Source organism: Dermacentor variabilis, chromosome 11, assembly GCF_050947875.1.
Source record: "Dermacentor variabilis isolate Ectoservices chromosome 11, ASM5094787v1, whole genome shotgun sequence".
Classification (NCBI taxonomy): Eukaryota; Metazoa; Arthropoda; class Arachnida; order Ixodida; family Ixodidae; genus Dermacentor; species Dermacentor variabilis.
In genome coordinates this window covers 65,431,005-65,442,049 of record NC_134578.1, presented here as the reverse complement: position 1 = coordinate 65,442,049, position 11,045 = coordinate 65,431,005, and positions in this window count along the sequence as shown.

Sequence of the window (11,045 nt, the reverse complement as noted above, 5' to 3'; positions counted from 1 at the left end):
TTAACGTTACACCTTTCATTTTTCTTTCCATAGCTCGTTCAATGTTCAATTCTATCCATATTATACTTCCTTATGTGAGCTGTCTTACGCTTGTTGATCAACTTTGAAAGTTCTGCCAGTTCGATTCCAGCTGTAGGGTTAGAGCCTTTCATACATTGGCGTTTCTTGATCAGATCTTTCGTCTCCTGCGATAGCTTACTGGTATCCTGTCTAATGGAGTTACCACCGACTTCTATTCCACACTCCTTAATGATGCCCACAAGATTGTCGTTCATTGCTTCAACACTAAAGTCCTCTTCTTCAGTTAAAGCCAAGTACCTGTTCTGTAGCTTGATCTGGAATTTCTCTATTTTCCCTGTTACCGCTGACTCATTGATCGGCTTCTTATGCACCTGTTTCTTCCGTTCCTTCCTCAGGTCTAGGCTAATTCGAGTTCTTACCATCCTACGGTCATTGCAGCGCACCTTGCTGAGCACGTCCCCGTCTTGTATGATGCCAGGGTTAGCGCAGAGTATGAAGTCTATTTCATTTCTAGTCTCGCCTTTCGGGCTCGTCCACGTCCACTTTCGGCTATCCCGCTTGCGGAAGAAGGTATTCATTATCCGCATATTATGCTGCTCCGCAAACTCTACTAATAACTCTCCCCTGTAATTCTCCCCTGCTATTCCTAGTACATATGCCATATTCCCTCAGTGCTTTGTCTCCAGCCTGCTTCTTGCCCATCAAGTCGCCCATCAGTATAGTGTATTTTGTTTTGACTTTACCCATCGCCGATTCCACGTCTTCGTGGAAGCCTTTGACTCCCGGTTATCATGACTGGATGTAGTGGCGTAGACCTGTACAACCTTCATTTTGTACCTCTTATTAAGTTTCAAAACAAGACCTGCCACCCGTTCGTTAATGCTATAGAATTCCCGTATGTTACCAGCTATATTCCTATTAATCAGGAATCCGACTCATTGTTCTCGCCTCTCTCCTAAGCCCCGGTAGCACAGGACGTGGCCGCTTTTTAGCACTGTATATGCTTCTTTTGGCCTCCTAACTTCACTGAGCCCTATAATATCCCATTTACTGCCCTCTAATTCCTCCAATCGCACTGCTAGACTAGCCTCACTAGATAACAATCTAGCGTTAAACGTTGCCAGGTTCATATTCCAATGGCGGCCTGTCCGGCGCCAGGGATTCTTAGCACCCTCTGCTGCGTCGCAGGTCTGACCGCCGCCGTGGTCAGTTGCTTCGTAGCTGCTGGGAACTGAGGGCCGGGGTTTGATTGTTGTGTTCGTATGGGAGGTTGTGGCCAACTACTGCACCAGGTTGGGCAATCCTGCTCTGGTGAGGGAGTGCGTTCAGGTCACCGGGATCAGGCTACACTCCAGGCCTGTTTATGCAATTTTATCAACACGCGGATTTTTTTAATCCGTGAAAAATCGCGCGACACCGGGATTCAAACCACGGACCACTTGCACGCGAGGCGGGTGTTCTACCTCTACGCCACCGCTGCCCGTGATATTCCATATTGTCACGTTAAGCCGGTGCGCAATGCTCCATGAACAGCTCGACGCGGCTGCTTGCTCGTTGCAGCGGCCAACTGCGCTGTCGCCTTGTTATTTGTTGGCGGTCAGGAAGCCAGCCATTGGGCAGACTTGCCGTATTGAAATCACCTTACAGAGGTCTGCTGTCTTCGGCGCCAAACGTGCGGGCACTACTTCCCTTCACATTCTTTTCTGCGCTTTGTGCCCCAACATTGAAACGCGAAAGATTGTTGGGATAAAGGTAGCGAGCAGGAAACTATTCAACACGATGTTTCGAAATGCGATGCAATTTTTTCATTAGAGCTTGTGCGAAGATGCTCGCACAAGCTCCAGTGCTCGCCTGCTTTAGGATAGAATTGTGGGAAGTGGCTGCACAGCAGCCTATTCACGCTTACTAAAACTCGTGTAGACCACCTAACCTTCGCATTGACAACGCCGCCGACGCAGCAGCAGGAACGAGCACAGCGATACGAGGCGCGGGAGCACTCATTCGAACCGTCCAGATTTACGCACAACATGAGTCAAGGAAGACAGTCGCGCTCAAGCGTACGGAAGTTGTCTTTGCAGCACTGCATGCGAGGTGACTCGGGACTGGTAGTCTTGAGGGAAAGATAATATGAAACAATTAAAGCTAATTTATTGAAGCGCATTCGTTTAAAATTTTTGCGGGGATTTTTTTCGAGAGATACTCCCTTTGCGTAAACGCTTTTCAAGTACGACCAAACGCATGCCTGAAGCTATTCAAATCAGCACTCTACACCTACCGCAGACCTCCCACATCTTAAATGTTACTTCTTGTCGAGTTTGCATGGCTTCATAATATTTGCGTGACGTTTTCCAAGCGCGTTCATCCGTTGTCAGTTTTGCAGGAACCCTGTCGGAGCCTCTTCCGTGGTTCAGTTACAGCGTAGTGTATGGCGCAGAAAGTAGCCAATAAATAAAATAAAATTATTGCGCAGGAACTGCCCATTCATTTGCTGCTGGAATCTTTGCTGATTGAAACCAACGCCGGTAGCACATCAGCGGGATGTTTGCAGGTTGTGTGAACCTGCTCACGGCACAAACACCCTTCGATGGACTCTCGTCCGTCGCAGTGATCGAAGAACTCGTATGAAATACAACACGTCTTCTAAGCCTTCTCTTGCTCAGGGATCGCGGTGATTTTTTCATCATAACACTTCATTACAGCTTGATTAACTCTTAATTACAAGCAGCCACCGCAGTAGTTTTGTGGCTATGGCGTTACGCTGCTAAGCTCGAGGTCGCAGTCTCGATCCCCACTGCGGCAGTCACATTTCGATGAGTGCTGACTGCAAAAAGGTTAGTGTACTTGGATTTAGGTGTGCATTACGAACAATGCGTGGTCAAAATTATGCCGTAGCCCGTCACTATGGTATTTTTCATAATCAGACCGCGCTTTTGGCACGTGAAATTAAATTTGACGGCACATTTAAAATTTGACGGCAAGTAGAGATCTGCGCTACGGAGGGACTTCACATTTGTGATAAATATTGGCTGCATGGTACACCTATTGTACGCGTCAAGCCATTGCTGTTGCTCAGTGTAAAGCAAGAGCTTTCTGAAAAACGCGATCGAACCGAGCCTCGCAGAGTATAAAAAAATCTGTTCATTTTTATAGGAGCACGTCTAATCCTGATGATGTTGTGTGCTGGGAAAACAACTTCCTCACGACCGCCTCCTTACGTTCGGTGAGCAAGGAACTGGCCAGGAAAACTGTAGCGCCGGCTAGGATGCATCCGTATATGGCTATCAGATTTTCCACGCTGTTATTCACGTGAATGCAGACATGGTCGCCAGGAAGCATGCCATTCTGCCGGAAGCCGATAGCATAGCGCTGCATGCTAGCCAAAACCTCGGCACGGGTGAGGCTGACATCGTCGTCGACCTGCAAGTCATTGTAACAGAAAGGGCGACTTAGAAACCGTTAAGCAATTTTCAGCACAGAGATGGCATTGCATGATTAAAAATGTTGACACTGAAATGTTTTGCGCATCTTGCGTCGTCCACACGACACTTTTGCAAGTGAGCGAAGTGGATCTTTATATGTATAGACAAATGAACAGCATTAGGCATATGGTCCTCACGTTCTACGTGCTCAGTGTACGGTATTTATCTGCGTGTCTATATAACGCCCCTTGTGTAGCTTGCAGGGTTGTTGTAGGCTGTCATATAAGAAGTGCCAATTTGGCACCTTTTGGACAAGCCAAACTTTCTTTTACACGAGGTATATTATAATTCTGCAAGAGCAATGACATCTGGAGGATTCGCATACCGTATGTGACTGCAAGCTGCTGTTATGTACAAACAGCCTGTATCTGCTATTTAAGCGAAGAAGTATTCAATCCAGACAATATTACTCACAGTTTCGAGACAATTGTTTATCTTGAGGACATCACGGAATCCCGGAACAGCTAGCAGCAACATTCAAATGCCTACCTAAATGTAAGAATGCTAGCGCAGTCCAGCGTTCACCAAAACTTTTCGAAGTGCTCTAGAACTACGTTCACGGTCGTTGAGGCCGTAAAAGCTCACCGTCCTCAACGCGCGGGAACTGCTTCGTCCTTCCCCTTACCTACGCGTCGGTTAAGAGGTGGGCACCCCAGCTCGGTGGAATAATTAAGTTTTCAATCAATCAATCAATCAATCAATCAATCAATCAATCAATCAATCAATCAATCAATCAATCAATCAATCAATCAATCAATCAATCAAGAATTAAGTTGCACATTTACATTGAAAAATTGAGTGCAGTGTGATGATAAGTGTATCTATATACTAAACCTTTTCCCTCTGCAATCTCTCCCAGCCACTCTGCCGTCTGCTGTATTTGTGCAACGAGACTTCGTTTATGCAGCCGCTACAAGTCGCCGAGCACTGGAATAAAGATTCAAGACGCCTAACCCATACCAGTGTTCTGTTATTATTTTGTTAATTTTGGTAGTTATTGGAAATGCAGGCGAGGAACTTAAGTTCAGTGCTGCAACTACGAATTTGTTCTAAAGAGAGAAAATCTCTGTCGGCGTTTGTTTTTTCGGTGGCGATAACTTCGAAAAGCGCTATTTTCATCATATTTCCGTTAAAAATCTTGCAAGGAACGCAAAGTTGAGCAGGCCTTTAGCGGCAGCGACGTGGCTGACACCACAGCATTAGGCATGTTATAGTATATTATGTAAGAAAACCGGAGACAATTATATCGGAGAATTTCTGGCTGCTTTCCTTATCGCCAGGTGTATGTGCACTTAATGCGCAACTAATTTCTTTGAGAACCTCACTTGAGTCTTGATCCACAGAGGAGCCTCACTTGATTCTAAGCGACCGCACTGTAGCAAGCGCCGGAACAATATTATCAAAGCGCTTCTATTCGCTCTAACATGTACCCAGAGAGAGAGAGCGAGAGAGAGAGAGAAGCGAAAGGAATAGAGGGAGGTTAACCTGAGGAATCAAATCTATGGCAAAACGAGTTGAGCTCATACATGGCTCTCACAGCCATACTCCTGTCTGCTGTCTTAGTCCATGCTGCTAACCTCCGCATCCAGTTTTCTCTAAACTTGCATAAGGAAATTGCCCGGATTCATCAAAATTTTTTATTACGGTGCTTAAGTTCGTCGCTATGGGGATATACAGTCCTCCTATTTGAGGCCCCCATTTTCGCCTAAGATGTCAGCATGTTTCTACGTTGATATACTTGCAAATCAAACTTACACTACAACAACGTGTCAATATTGACATGGAATCCTGTAAGAATTATACAGCCATTATAGAACATCGCAATGGCGGAACAGTGTGCCTCTTCCCGACACCGATGTGGGAGGGACGTTCCGAAAATAAGTTTTGTCATTTTACAGTGAAGCTGTAAATGGCTAGCCGATTTGTCCGTCCGTCCGTCTGTCGGTCGCCTGTATGTCGAAAACTCCGGCACAACCCCATGCGCATGCGCGAACGAAAAGGGAGAGAGGCGCGCGATTATCCAACAGCACCTAGATAGCACAAAGCCTGTTTACTCTGATACATTATGTCATGCTACATGGCCCGAAATTTCCATTGACAAGACCGGCGTGATGAAAGCGGTGACGTCAAAATTACTGTTGCCTACTCGGGAGCATGTCCATTTGATTATATGACAGTCGGACCAGGTAACATGGCGTTATGTATCGAAGTGAAAATGCGTTGCGCTACCTAGGTCGTGTTGCATTAACTGCTCCAGTAGTGCCGTCGTTGCTCTCCGTCGCAGCCGGCTCTGCAGCTCCGAAATGGGTAGGCCACGCGTGATATTTACTCCTTAGGAGCAGGCAGCGTTCGATCAGCCACGCCGCGCGCAGAACCGGGAATGAGCTCGTCTGCACCATACCGATGCTGCAGACGAGGCACAAGAACAAGCTCGTACAGCCGAGTGCAAGCAGCAACTGCGTACCGAAGAACGGGCAGCCTACCAAGCCGTTGCTTAAAGGGCCCCTCACCAGGCCTGGCCATTTTGCGCTAACAAGCGCAGAGCATACATTGCGCGATAGCGATCATGTCTGCAAAGGATTACATCGCTACGCGCCGCGGAAAGACCTGAAATTTCCAACCAAACGCCGTTTTTTGTTTTGTTCGCAGCCGCCGTGCTCCAAGCGGGAGCATTACCTACACGTGCTAGTGCGCCTACGTACATGTGTTCGAGCTGTCACGTCGCTCGTGGTGACGCGTGACTTCGAGAATTATTCAAACCAACATCTGTTATTTGTGTAATATGTTGCTAGAATAGACAAATGAAAGCTTAGAGAAATAATAGAACACACTAATCGAATGTCTGCAAGTTTTTGTTCGACTTCGCACCGCAGCTAGAGAAATGTACTTCCATTTTGTCTGCTTGTTCCCACGTCGTGCAGTCGCACGCACAGACACCAAAACTATGTTATTTTCTACCGTGTTCTAGCACGCGATCACGCTCTGTGAACCGCTTGCGTCTGCCTCAGTATTCGTGTAGCAATGGCTTATACCGCTAGTCAGGTGTCCTCGTGCACAACGCACAAAATTGTGTGCTGCGCGAAACGAGACAATCCTAACAGCTCGCACGCGACGCCATCAGCGGAAGTACGCCGCACCGAAAAAAGGCGAGATGAAAAGAAACGAATGCGGGGCCCATGACGGTATGAGTCACGCGATCCTCGAGGTACGGTATGGGACAACGCAGGTAACACAGAGAAGGAATTTTGCTTGCGGAGGCTGGACGGGGCAAGTGCAGAGAGTGTCTTTATTTGCGATGAAGCTCGCCTCCTGAAATCAAGTGTTCGCGACCCCAAGATGTTTCTATCTTGGCCATTAATGAGCCCATCTGAAAAATCTTCCTGGCAGAACGCTCCCTAGAGGACGCGTAACAACTTCGAACGTATAACTGAAGTTTGCTATGGAGCCTCGTGAGGGGCACTTAATGAACCGTCGGGATTAACCCAGTGATAAACACCGGGACCGCACGTTTCAGCTTCGGTGGTTAACCATCTGTACGGAGTGCTTTGGTGGGTACTCTTTAAAAGAGAAGATGGTTCACCAGGTGAAAAGGTGAAAGAAACAATCACCATAAGAATCCATCATCTTTGCTGCTTCAATGGCGGAATGAGCTTCAGCGGAGGAGGATTGACGCTTGGGCAGAGTGCCGAAGAGGATTGAGTAGCAGGGAATTGGCGTGCACGAGGTTATTCGAGTACAAATCACGATGGCTGACAGACGTGTGTTGACAACGTGGTCGCCAATGGAAGTGCCTGCTGTTATTCAATATGAATAGACGGTTGGGCATAGTGTGTCAATCATCCATGAACGCCTACAGATAGTTTATGGCGAACAGGTAATGCCTGAGGGCTTGCATCACAGGGCACCGGGTTTTACGGGAGTGGTTTCTTCAAACTGAATGCCCGCTTCGACAAATCTCTCAAAGTGGGCAGCGACTGTGTTGAAAAATAGCGCAAGGTGTATGTTTTATGATATCATGGTGTATTTTGCTTTGGCAATAAAGTTTCCGTGTGAACATAAATCACGAAACTCACTTTGGGAACGTAACTCGTAAAATATGTACAATGCAATTTTCTTACAAACTTATTGCACTTTTTCACACTTTTTTCTTACAACACTTAATTTTTTTACATACACTTACAAGTAATTCCCAGCGGAACACGCAGAAGCACCATCGACTCACCCTCCCCTACCTCCTAAATGGTAAATTGCGCTCAAACACGGGACCGCTAGTAATCCACAATGCGACAACGTCGAAGGTTGCACTTGTTCCGCACCGCCTTGTCATGCGAGGCTAGATACATGTATGGGTCCGCTCATACCTGTGCTGCTTTGTCTCTTATTGCAACAACGTTTGTTTCGTTAGTCCCGGAAAAGTATTTTCTTCAAAGGCCCCTTACATCGACAGCACAGTCAGAGGTGCAAATGGCAATAGCTCAGTAGCTGTGCTCTGCCAATGAGACCAGGAGATCCACACCTTGTCGTTTACATGGCGAGATTAGTTCACTGTGCAGCAGGGCGACCATAAGTCCTCTTTCGCAGGCTATTGTGAAGGCAACTTGCGGAGCGAGAAATCAAACGATGCCGTCCCCACAGCTATTCTGTGTATGTTTATCGCGGTGGTTTCTCGGGTGCCTGAATTTTTCTTTCCTTCACATCCTAGTACAATTAATACGAAAATCTGTGCAAATATTTATTTTCTCCTACACAATGCCTAAAATCCTTACATTTAGGAAATTTCCCTAGGTTTGGCATCACAGGTGTCAGTGCAATAACAGCTCACGCATCAACCGGCACTAGACTGAGCTGAATGAGCTGAGATCGTTTCGTGTTAGATTGTGGTCGAGTGAGAATGGGTGCCACGAATCATATAGTTCAGAAGTAATAGTTACATAATAAAATTGTTGCTTTAGAAAAAATTACACTTCGTTCCTGCCATTTTATTTCTACGTAATTTACGTTTCATGTATACAACCAACGAAACTATGCCAACCATTCGTACCTTAAGTTCGCTTTGCTTCGTGTAACATCCTTCAGCTTTGTCTTAATTCAGGCGCTTACTTATTCAGCGATCTCTTGTTTCGCCATTATTCCTCTCACGTAAACCCCATATAAGTGATTGAGTCGACAAGCATCACTGGCGATACGACACCGCAGGAACAATGTCCTTACCAGCGCTACCTTGTCGGGGTTAATCAGCAACTTCTCTTTTGCCAAGGCATAAAACGAGCACACTGGGATGTCGATTCGCGGGTATGGTGAGTAGATGACGCGATCTTCGATGCGAGCCTTCATGGTTCCAGTGAAGCAGGTCTCTTTGAAGCACTGCAAGGTAAATTCACATTTTTCAGCGGCTGTTTCTTTCTATCAGTTTTCGTATTTCTGGCCCTTTGTACAGGCCCTCTGAAATGTTACAAGGGATGGCAACTATGATGATGATGAAATCCACAAAAAGTATTGTCGATACATTGTGACTTGGTGGGAGATGAAAGCGCCGCGTACACTTTTTGAAGCATTTGCTTCTGTTTCAACGCCATTTTCAAGTAGCACCTAGACAACAGGAACTAACGGCTTACTAGCAAGTCAATTTGTCGCTTGCCGCAGCGCATGGACAAAGAACACCCACAGGCGCTTACGATTATCCGTCCGTGATGCGCCATATTTCAGACTTCAGTTGCCAGTTCATTTATGCTATAAATCAGGCTACGGTGGTTTGCTTAAGAAAGCCTTTGTTTAGACACGACCCTCATTTCGCCAAGGAAATTGTCAGTTAAACTGTTGTATCACTTCTTTTTTTTCGAGTTAACAAAGCGCGCAAGCATAAACGTTATCGAGCTAAAAATAAGCAAATACAGTAACAAAAAAGATGTTGTAAAACTGCTTGCTTGTACCACCGCAATGTCACTTGCAATAGCGGATACCTTGATAGATACTTCATTTTATGCTCCAGAAAGGGCACTAAGATTCTGAAACTTATTTTTACCGAAATATTTTTGGTACTCCTTAGCACAGCATCGGTTCACATCGTAAGAAGCAGGATTTAAGAATGCTACGTCGCAAGCGCAAGGTCCTGAAGTCGCTTTTACGGCGCAAATAACACCGGATATTTAAGGACATTGATCCTCATTTTGTCACTCTCAACTGCTTGTTCAATAACTGAATGAATAATTTGTTTATTTGCATAATATATTCTTATCTACCTATATTACAATGATGCAGCTATTCAATGGTCTACTGCAGGAGGGGGAAAACGAAGCAGAGCCCGCACACACAAAATGACAAATCATGTTATGGATTACAAAGACATATACATGAAAGCAGGTGAGGGCGAGCCGTCAGTGGAATTCGAATTTCTTGGGGGGGGGGGGTAAAGTTTCGGTAGTACCAGGTTGATTTTGTAAGATATCTTAAATTTATTAAATGGCGCGTAGGACATGTTGCTACCTTTATTTGGTGCCGGCTGCTCCTTTTCACAAAGAGACGCGCCAATAACAAAGCCCACAGATATCCAAAAGAAATAACCTAAAATCAATTAAGCTTAAACTAAACTCCGAAACAGAGCAACCCAAAGCCGAGCCACATAACCGCACTGAAGTCAACGCAAGGTCTGCTCACCTAATTACGCTATAGTTAGGACAGATAAAAAAACACACAATTCATTCACACGAAGACACCCAAATATAGGCATAAAATTAAACAATGTCTGGGGAAATTAAACACATAAAGAGATTTTATCGCAGATAAACACACTAATCGATAGTTCTCAAGAATGTCATTCGCTTGTAGAAATCTTCGGAGTGCCAGTAATGCTCGCCTTTCAATCAATATGTAGGCCATGGACCTAAGGCCTTCCTGAGGCTGAAGAGCCAGCGATCCAATGCTGTTAAATGACGTGTTATATGTTGCTTTTGTGTCGTGTCGCGGACATTCTAGCTAAATGTGTTGTATAACTTCATCTATGTAGTGACAATTGCATTAGGGAATATTAGCTCTTTGATTTTCTTTGCAGGAAGAGTTTTGTAACCGCGGTACCAAGCCGCAGACGATGAACAGCGTTTCAAAGGTTGTGCTTCTAGGGATTTTAAATTGAAGCAAAGTGTTAATTTAAGATAAATGTGAAGACATACACATATGATAGAACCATACCGCTTTGTAACCACGGACTGAGATCTTTCGTAGTAGGTTGCGCAATTCGCCGCGCGTTATGAGAACTCTAGATGTTGCTACGGAAAAATTTGTTTGACGAAACCTTCTCTGTAGGCCCAATTATAATGAAGGCATTGAAAGTATATTTCGTATATCGAGGATCGGCACTCACCAAACGAGGCTAGAAGCATACCCGACACGGAAAAGTTGTGGTAACTCGTTATTTTGAACTTTGTCCTTCAAAAATTATTGAAAAACGAAAAAAGGATTATTGTTCTACTACGGCGAGTCTGAATTGCCTGCGAAACCGAATTAGAAGCTTGGATGGGTGGAAATGCAACTCGTGTGATTCCATTTTGC